The sequence below is a fragment of the Calidris pugnax genome, unplaced genomic scaffold (assembly GCF_001431845.1).
Source record: "Calidris pugnax isolate Ruff unplaced genomic scaffold, ASM143184v1 scaffold70, whole genome shotgun sequence".
NCBI lineage: Eukaryota > Metazoa > Chordata > Aves > Charadriiformes > Scolopacidae > Calidris > Calidris pugnax.
In genome coordinates this window covers 6,048,794-6,058,184 of record NW_015090862.1, presented here as the reverse complement: position 1 = coordinate 6,058,184, position 9,391 = coordinate 6,048,794, and positions in this window count along the sequence as shown.

Genomic DNA, 9,391 nt, shown 5'->3' with positions numbered 1-9,391 from the left:
GGCGGGGCCGCGCCGGGGGCGGGGCCGCGCGCCATGTGCCGGGCCTCACACCCCGCGCCCGCCCGCCTCGCGCCCCCTCAGCGAGGGCCGGCGGGGCCTGGACCGTGGCGGGCCCGGAGAGGAGCCGCCGCCGCCTTCTGCTGCAGCAGTGCCCCGTGAGTAGGCCCAGCTGGCCACAGAGTCGGCGCTGGCGTTAGGCCGGTGCGCAGGGATGGCGGGCACAGCCCTCGGTAGGCCGCGACAGGGGGATCAGGACTGTCCCTGGTGGCACAGTCCATCATAGGCAGCAGTAACTCCACACAGTCGTGTGGCCAAACAAAAGCTGGGGAAAGCTCTAACCAAAGTTAACATTAAGTACAAATAGCTGAGAATATAATGCAGAGTAAGTTGGTGGAACCAGAGGAGCATAGAATTTTTTTTTTCTACACAGGAGATTCCATCTCAACATGAGGAAAAACTTGTTTCATTTTGGGGTGCCAGAGCACCGGAACAGGCCTCCCAGAGATGTTGTGGAGTCTCCTTCTCTGGAGACATTCAAAACCCATCTGGATGTGTTCTTGTCCAACATGCTCTAGGTGAACCTGCTTTGGCAGGAGGGTTGACTAGATGATCTCCAGAGGTCCCTTCTAACTCCTGCCATTCTGTGATACAATACTGTTCAGACTGGAGGTCTGTTGTACATCTGTGTTTTCGTTGTAGTTTTTCATAGCCATTCACACAGTGGGTTAAATAACATCTGATGAACTCTTCCATGCCTTTACTGAATAAAACATACCTGTAACTTTCAGTGGGACATCACAAAACTGCTAGACAAGGCTTTAACTGGGCAGTGAAGGCACAGTCTCTAGTGAGAGCAGGGCACGGTACCACAGAGAGCTGCATTTTCACTCACCTCAGAATTTGCATATGAAAATCTCTGTGACTAAGAAATTTGGTTTTTCTCATGCTTTTGTGTGTAGTGCTCTCTCACCCTGGCCAACATCTGTCTTAAGAGTGCTCCTGAGTTTAGATTTTTTTTCTTCTCAGTTTTACTGTCCCTTCTAATTTTAAAAAAAAAACAAACAAAGTGTGATTCTTCCTTTAGTAAAATATTAACATATTTCTGGTGAATTTTGAAGGTAAATAATGGGAAAGTACTTAAACCAAATGGAATCTGTGTATCTTTAACTTTTTCAGCCTGTACTTCTCATAACTCACTGTTGGTGACGTCTGCCATAGCTGTCTTCAGACATCCTCTATTTAGCGTAAATTCTCTCTCAAATACAGGTATTTTTCAGAAGAAAAGGTAGTGTCCTTCTTCCTTGTGAACTTAAGCTCTAAAGATTCAACTATAGTGTTTAGTCTGGAAAATACTCTGTTCTTTTTCACTATTATCTTTATCCTCTAGATGCTTTCAAAGTACTTTGGAACCCCAGAGAAGTGAAAAAAAAAATTAAATAACATTAGTAATTAAATAATTGCAGCTTAGTGATTATGCCATTAAATCATTTGTTTATTACAGTTTAGTAGTTAAGCAATTATTAAACTATACTATCCTGCCAACGTAGGAGTTAAAAAGAAAGAAAGACTTGATATTTGGCAGAAAATGGAGAGAAAGAATAGGAACTAGAGAGGGAAACTTATTTTAGACAGAAGTGACTGGGAAGAGAGAGGTATTCGTCCAGTTACTTGAAACATGTATTTTCAACTACTCATTTACCTGCTGAGAAGTCATTGCAGGTGTTTATGTTCTTTCTAAAACAAGGTAAATATAAAGACAGTATTAAGATCACAAGGTGAAACATTGAAAAGTGTGAAATAGCAGAATTAAGATCAATCTGCACATTTATTGTGCATTCTGAAGGCATACAATTGCGTACTGTCTGTTCTGAAAGATTCCTCCCTAAGACCCTGGACAAATATGTTTGAATATCATGTTTTTGCATCATCCTGCAAACCCATATGAGCAAAACAAGTTTACCAAGTGAGAATTAATAAGTGTTCACAACTTTGAAACTCACAAATTAATGAAGGATAGTAAATAGCCCCCATAATTACAAAAAAAAATAGTTCTTTCCAAGGGTCCCTCAGTTTTATAGATAGGCATCTAGTCTAAGCTTAGCAGATAGTTAATGAGAGAGCCCTAAATCTTTGTATTGCAACAAATAATTGATGACTAACTAAAGAAAAAACCAGAAAGTTTAATGAGATCTAGAAAAGCTCTTTATAAAGAGGAGACCTAAAACTCAGTGTACTCACTGTCACATTGGTGAGCTCTGTCTCCTCGATATTAAGATGTGAGACTTCATAGACTGCATCAACAATGAAGGTGCTCTTCTAATGTTCGTCAGCCATGGAAACAACACGGGAGGTGCTGGGGTAGGGAGAAATAAAAACAGGGATTCCTGCCCACCACATTTACTAATAGCCCTTGGCAGTTATCATTGCAGTGAGCCAGCAGATCCAGGCAATTAAAGAACATACTCCTCCAAGGTGTCCTTGCAATAAGAAAAGAATAGGCAGATGCACCACACAGGAAGATTTATAACTCCTATAGGAGAAGCTAGTATGATGGAAAACATGCGATACTTTCAAATGTAGTCTAAAAAACTGCAAGTTCTGGAGATGCCAACCAGAATTATGTACCATGAAGGCTGCATTGTATGTAAAGGAGGTACTGCTAAGGTAACAAGAGGTTTTAGTAGGAACATGCCTGAAAACTTACATAGAAATCTGCAAACATATGATATAGTCTAAAAGAGAAACTTAGCAGAAGCTGATTACAGAAAACAATTGTATTTTGTGCAGTTGAGCAGCATGCATGCACTGTTGGCTACAGTAGTAAAGCTGAGCTTGCAATCTAACTAGTCTGAATTACTTCATCTTAAACCTACTGACCTGTTACTTGATTACTAGAGACATTCCTTTCCCTTCTGAGAGCAATTGACAGTAGCCTCTCATCTGTCTCGTTTTTGTCTCAAACGCATTGTCTGTGCCAGAGAAATCAATGGATTGCAGTATCCCCCAATGGTCCAAAATGCTTCTGTTGCTTGCTGCAGACTACAAAAATACCCCCACAAATAAAAGTGTGTTGCGTTTGTATACTAAAGGCACTTGCTAACATGGATGTGTGGATGTAGGCAACTAGACACATTGATACTGTCAATCTGGCAGCTGTTAGAACTGCCAGTCCAATAAAAAACCAAAATCTCGTAGTTGTTTGTATTTTACTTCTCCACTGCCATTCTTTTTCTTTCCCTCAAGCAAAAAAATTGCAATAATAGAGTCATAGATTAATTCTAAATGTAGATTCTCTATATATTGCTACTGTGATCTGCCCCTTCTGCTCTGCAAGTCTTTTACTTGTTTCTTGGGTGTAAATTGCCCACTAAATTATCATTTGTTCTATCCCAGAGGTCTGTTCCCCCACATCACCCTGTATCAACCACTGATGAATTAACACACACTCTTATTTTGACAAGGCATACGCAAGAAATAGCAGAAACTGGTAGCTGTATTGCTCACAACACCAGGGGGTATAACTTATTTTCTCTCTTGACTCCTCTGGCTTTATGCTGACCAAGGGATGAGTGTAATAAGTGAGAAATTATGAATACAGCTATCAGCTTTATTCTGCATATCAACTGGCACAGTTGTTCATGTTGTTCTTATTTTACTTACCATATTCAGGCATTTTGAGGCAAGAGCATCAGTCAGTTAAGCATGAGGATTTTGCAGTTGAGATATATAATAATAATTCTCAAGATGGTCATCCATTTTTTTTTTTTTATGGAAAGAAAGCTTGGGGCTGGGAAAAAAAAATCCTTTTACTCTCTACATCAGTTAGCAGGTCTTTAAACAACGCATCAATGTCTGCAGAAGCTGGATTATTACTTTTCACCCTGGCACTATGCTTTTTAACTTGTTGACCCTTTTGGTTTTTAACCACAGCCATCCCACACTAAAAGCTAAAAGGTAAACATTCCATCAAAGTTTTTAGCTACATAAGTAGTTTGGTTGAACTGCTTTTTATTTCCAGATCAAGACCAAAGAGCTAGATAGTGGGAAACCAGGAAATGTAGTTGATACTTTAGAAACCTTGCTATGCAAGAACAGCAAAATGTGTGCTTAAAGCATGTAAACCACCTTACCTCTTACCATGCTGATACTAAAATCTCTCTTAGGTAGTTTTCAGGTTGATATTTGAAAATGAACTTTGACTATTTTCTTCACTATTGATTTAGTAAACAAAATTAATATTTGGTGAGAGTGATTGAGGCGTAAAGAAGTTTATAGCATATTCTGAAAAATCTTGACCAGGATCCTGAAAAGCAAATTTTATACGTGGCTTAAGCTTAACATAATGCTGCCCTATTACTGACATCAAAGTTAACTTCATCAGAATTACCTAGGAAGGCTGTGAAGTCCCCATCACTGAAGATTTCTAGAGTAAGTGAAAACACGTCAGAAGCAGACTTGGTACATTTAGTGCTACTAAGCTACTGGGGGAAGCACTACTAAATGACTGTGACAAATACACCTAATGTATTTTAAAACCGTAGTGAACAAGGACTCTGTTGTGTCTGGTCACTATTTGACTGTAAGCTGGGAATCAGAGTGCAATTGTCTAGCTCTGATTTTGTATGTCAGTAAAAAACCTACAGCAGAGTGAGGAAGTCTTGCTCATTAGCACTGAAGTTATGGGTTTGTTTAATACTATTTGTTATTCTTAGAAGTACTACACACATACACACAAGTACCAACCTGCCTGACATAGCAATTGGAGCTGCTGCCAAAATTTTGTTAGAATAGGTATGTTCAGATGGGAAGCTTGTAACTATGAATGCACAAACAGATACTAAATGAACATCTGCAAAACAAACACTATTCAACACGTATATGGTTTACTCAAGTATTCAAGTATTCCATAAGGTATGCATGTAAAATTGATTGCATTTAGTCTGCTGTTGTTGGTTGTTAAAGTATCATACCTTCAGGAATTTGGCACAAGTGAAAACACTAAGGGGTGATCTAATCTGTTTATAACATTATTTTATAATGTTTGTTAGGCACATATAACATATTTGTACTTTCCTTTTTGAGACAATATGAAAAGTTTAACATTCAACCCTGAAGAAAGCAAAAGCTTCCATTCTTTTGAACTTTAAGAGGATGCTTCTGTAAATTAAGAAAAAAAACAAACATAAATTGTCTTTTTAAACAATTCCAACATACCATCATGCAGAATAATAATAAAATAATATTTAGGAAAGTCAGTGTCTCTTCAATGTGCATGTAGTTCTACTGTCAACATTACTCAAACTCACCAGACAAGAACACATTCTAAACTGCTTGAAGTTACAAGAAATGTTTTAATTAGGTGCGCTCTGTCAGAATGCAACCAGAACCATTGCTATTACAAATCCAGTTTGTTTATTTGGATGCAAAAGCAAAATATTTCTTAAAAACCTTTTTGTTTCCAGAAGCTTTTCACGGTGGCTTTATGTTGAAATAAAATTAGTACTCCATTGATCTATGGCAGCTGCTTGTCCAGTTCTCAGATCAGAGACACAGGGCATACACCTTATCTATTGGGTTCATTTTGATCATGCACCTTACAACACATTCAATTCTAGATGTCTACTACTGTATGTACTTCATGTAGTAAAGAAAATTCAAGCAAATAACTACTTGATTTAGCTTTTGCGTCCACTTGTACTCAATTAAGTAATTCAGTAGTAAAGAACATTGTTCCACTGGGTTGATGCCAGGCATTGTTATACCACTTGGCAGAAGCCTTAAACAGCATGAACAGCGACATAATACCAACTCAACATATGCCCCAGAGGCTCTTGTTGAAAAATGACACTACTGGGTAAAGTTTGCAGTCATCTTTTCTGCTTTAAACAAAACAAAAACCAAGGGAGTAATGTATATTTCTTGGAGAAGTTGTCTTATTGACAGCAATTGCCAGGTCATACAGACAACTGCTACACTGCAGGAATCCTACTGCTGGATTGCTTTCCCTCTCACAAGCCTTGTCAGAAAAAGAAAGGATGTTGTATGTTACTTTGCCAAGATACTCTAGTTCATTAGAACACTGTGAACAGATATTCAACAGCATGTGCCCTTGTTAACAGGAAGTGAAAAATTCTCCTATGATGCTTCCTTTTGTTGTGATTCGTAAAAATTGATTAACTCATTATGCAAATTATTAGCCATTCTTCATATAGGATCCCACAAGCGAACCACATTGTATTCAGCAGACAAAAAGAGGATAATTCCTTCCAAAAAAAATACAAAAGAAGTGAGTTAAAACTTGTAGAAGTACAATGCTCCAATGCAGTTTTTAAACTATTGCAGATATTACTGGAAGTGATAGATGATACTTCTGCTTTGAAAATCATAAAATAACTTACTTGCGTCAGAATGAGTTGCTATTAGGAAGATTTAAAAATAACTGAAGAATAAACATAGAAACATATCAATTCCTAACCAACAAGTATTTTCTCATAATCCAAAAGAAAGTAACTAATAATAGAGAAATAAGGAAAGAAAATCTGTTAAATGTAACATTCTTTAATAGAATATTAGTTAGAATTTTTGCTAAGGTATCAGCAACTCTGGACAAATCACTGTAAGGAGATTTTGGTATTCTTTACAAGTAATCTTGTATTTGCCTAGCAGCTTCTATTCATAAAACTAGAACTGAAACTGATTTATTGGCATTATCACCAGATCTGTCAAATCTGTCCGTGAATTCTGAGAGTTTGTGCCAATAACTGATTTTTATTTATCAGATTAGCTGCCAAACTGAAAGGAAAGAAAGCGTTAGTATAACAAAACAGAAAACAATGGGGATTGCTGTTTTATACACTAACCAGTTAGTTTACAGTCTCTACTCTCTAAGGGGAGACCCCTTATTAGTCCTAGAATGAACACTTCTCACTGATCAGACTTCTTAGTCCTATCTAATCAGAGTTTGTAGGGTATTGGGGGTGCTTTTCCCTGATTTAGCTGTTCCTCTTGAAGAATATTAAATGCCTATCTGAACAGGGATTAAAAGCTGAGGGTGCTGCACATCTCCAGTTCCTGGTTTATACATCAGGCTTGACTCATTCAGACTCAGTGAACACTTATGTGAAAAAAAATGAAGAGTTTTATTCCAAGATCTCTATTAGTTTGAGTGAACGTATCTCTCCTCAAACAGGAGAGGGAAAACCTCTGCCTTGTGCACTCTCCCAGATGAATGCATTTGTGCCTGGGCTTTGGGGTGAAAGGCAACATCACTTCCACCTTCCTTTTCTTGCTTATAAATCTCACTAGTCATATCCTAGGGTTTTGGATTCAGACTGCTTGATGAAGTTAAAAAAACATCAAGAGAAAGTATTGGCATCTCTAGAACATTCTATTTGTTTCATGTGAATACTGTATCATTGCCTTCCCTTAAGCTGCAGGTTTTGCCAGGTTCTATTGAGAACAGTCTCTAAAAGATGAATGTTTTCTCTTTGGTTTTTAGAAGTTTCTCTGCAGCATATGAGTGAGAACTTTAAAATGGTAGGATTATATATTTAAAAAAAAAAAAAACAGTTTAAAAAAAAATATTTTGTCATAAGTTTTCTGATCCACTGACTGCTATTTATAAAGTCTGAAACTGTCCAACAGCCCTTATATCTACACAGCTATTTCCTTTTTGCCTCAATATTCAGCAGAGTCAACTTGTTTATCTTTCCTGCAGGATCCCTCATGTTGGACATATAGTGTTCTTAGCAGGAATTATTGTACTCCTTGAAGAAAATTTAAGAAACAAAGTGGTGAGCAGCAACTCTAAAACAGAATTAATACTGTCAAGGCTCTCCATCGTCTCCAGATTCTTAAATATTTGGTCCTTGACTAAAATCTAGCCAGTTTTTAGTTCCCTTGCCAAATGTCAAAATAGAATGCATGCTTCCTACCTGGACTACATGTGTCTGGCAGCCTGGATATGCTTATACTTCAATCAAAATGCAAAGTCCATCTGAGTACCATGGTGATGCATGCTTCATTGGTGTTAATATTGACTTAACTCTGAAGCAAACAAGGCAATTATTTGCTGTGCAACACCTCAAATGTTCTAAACAGCTTGAATGAAAATCATATTTTTGATGTGGAAATGTGGAGGGATCAAAAATTAATATAAAGAATATGATTTCTTATTTATTCCTGTACATTTGAGTAGTAGTATTAACATGACAATAAAATTGGTAAAACATCTGTAATTTTAAAAAAAAAGTAATTTCTTAAAAGTGAAACTTTCATTTGGCTTCTCAGAGCTATTTAGCCTAGTTGGGCTGGTAGCAATGGAGACCAACATAGCATCAGAGCCTGTAGCAATGAGGGATTGTAGAGCTAACCCTTAAACTGCAGACAATTAGGGGAGAGTGAAGTCTGATGAACGCTGTTTTGATCTGTGTGATAATTTACAGGGAGAAATTGGAGTTTTCATATGACGTTGTGATTAATAGTATTGCATTGGTACCAGCTGACAATTCTTCTGGCCTAGGACAAGAGAAATGCCATTCTGGTGTCACAATAGCTAAAAAAGAACCTTTTAATTTATTAACAAGCAGTATTAAATCATAAATAAAAATGCTATGGCAATAAAATCCATCCTAACCAACAATACAGGTAAGAAGGGGCTGAACAGAATTCTTAAAGGGATCTTGGATCATAATGTTTTGCAGCCCACAGATTTCTCTAACAAGTGTTTTTTTATGTTCCAGCAGCAGATATTTGCAGGGTGATTTCCTTAATTGTGCTAATATAGTCATACAAATCTACGTGCAGTAAAAAATAATTTTCCTAGACTTTAAATATCTAGCAAAATACTGAAGCCCTAAACAATTTGTGTTTGTATTTAATTTCATTTTCACAAACAAATGATGTCAGATCTGTAGTTTTCTGTAGTGCCCCACTTCTAGTGTATGGTTTCACTGGGAAGCATTAACAGTGAATCAGTCAACTGCTCTGCTTTTATTTAGACAGGTGGAATACAGATATTAAACTTCTACAATAAACAGATGCCTATCTGAATTTGACAGAATTTTTAAAAATGGGATTTTTTTCATGTTTTCTAAGCTAATGTGAACACTGTGCATATCCTTTACTACAAGCCAGGATTACTCACCAGATCTGCCAATCCCCAAAATTACTTTTTTAAAAGGCCATGTACAAGTCAGTGAAAAACAGCTCATCCCTTTGAAGGTTCAAGACAGGCTAATATTTTCCTTTTCAGGAAAGATAAGGATGAAATATCAGGAAGCCCTGGTATATATGGAGAAGTGATACTTAAAGGCAGCCTTCTATTCAGAATTATTATTCTAGGGAAGACTTTCATGTAGTGCTGCAACTTAGCTTACTGTCATTGACAAAA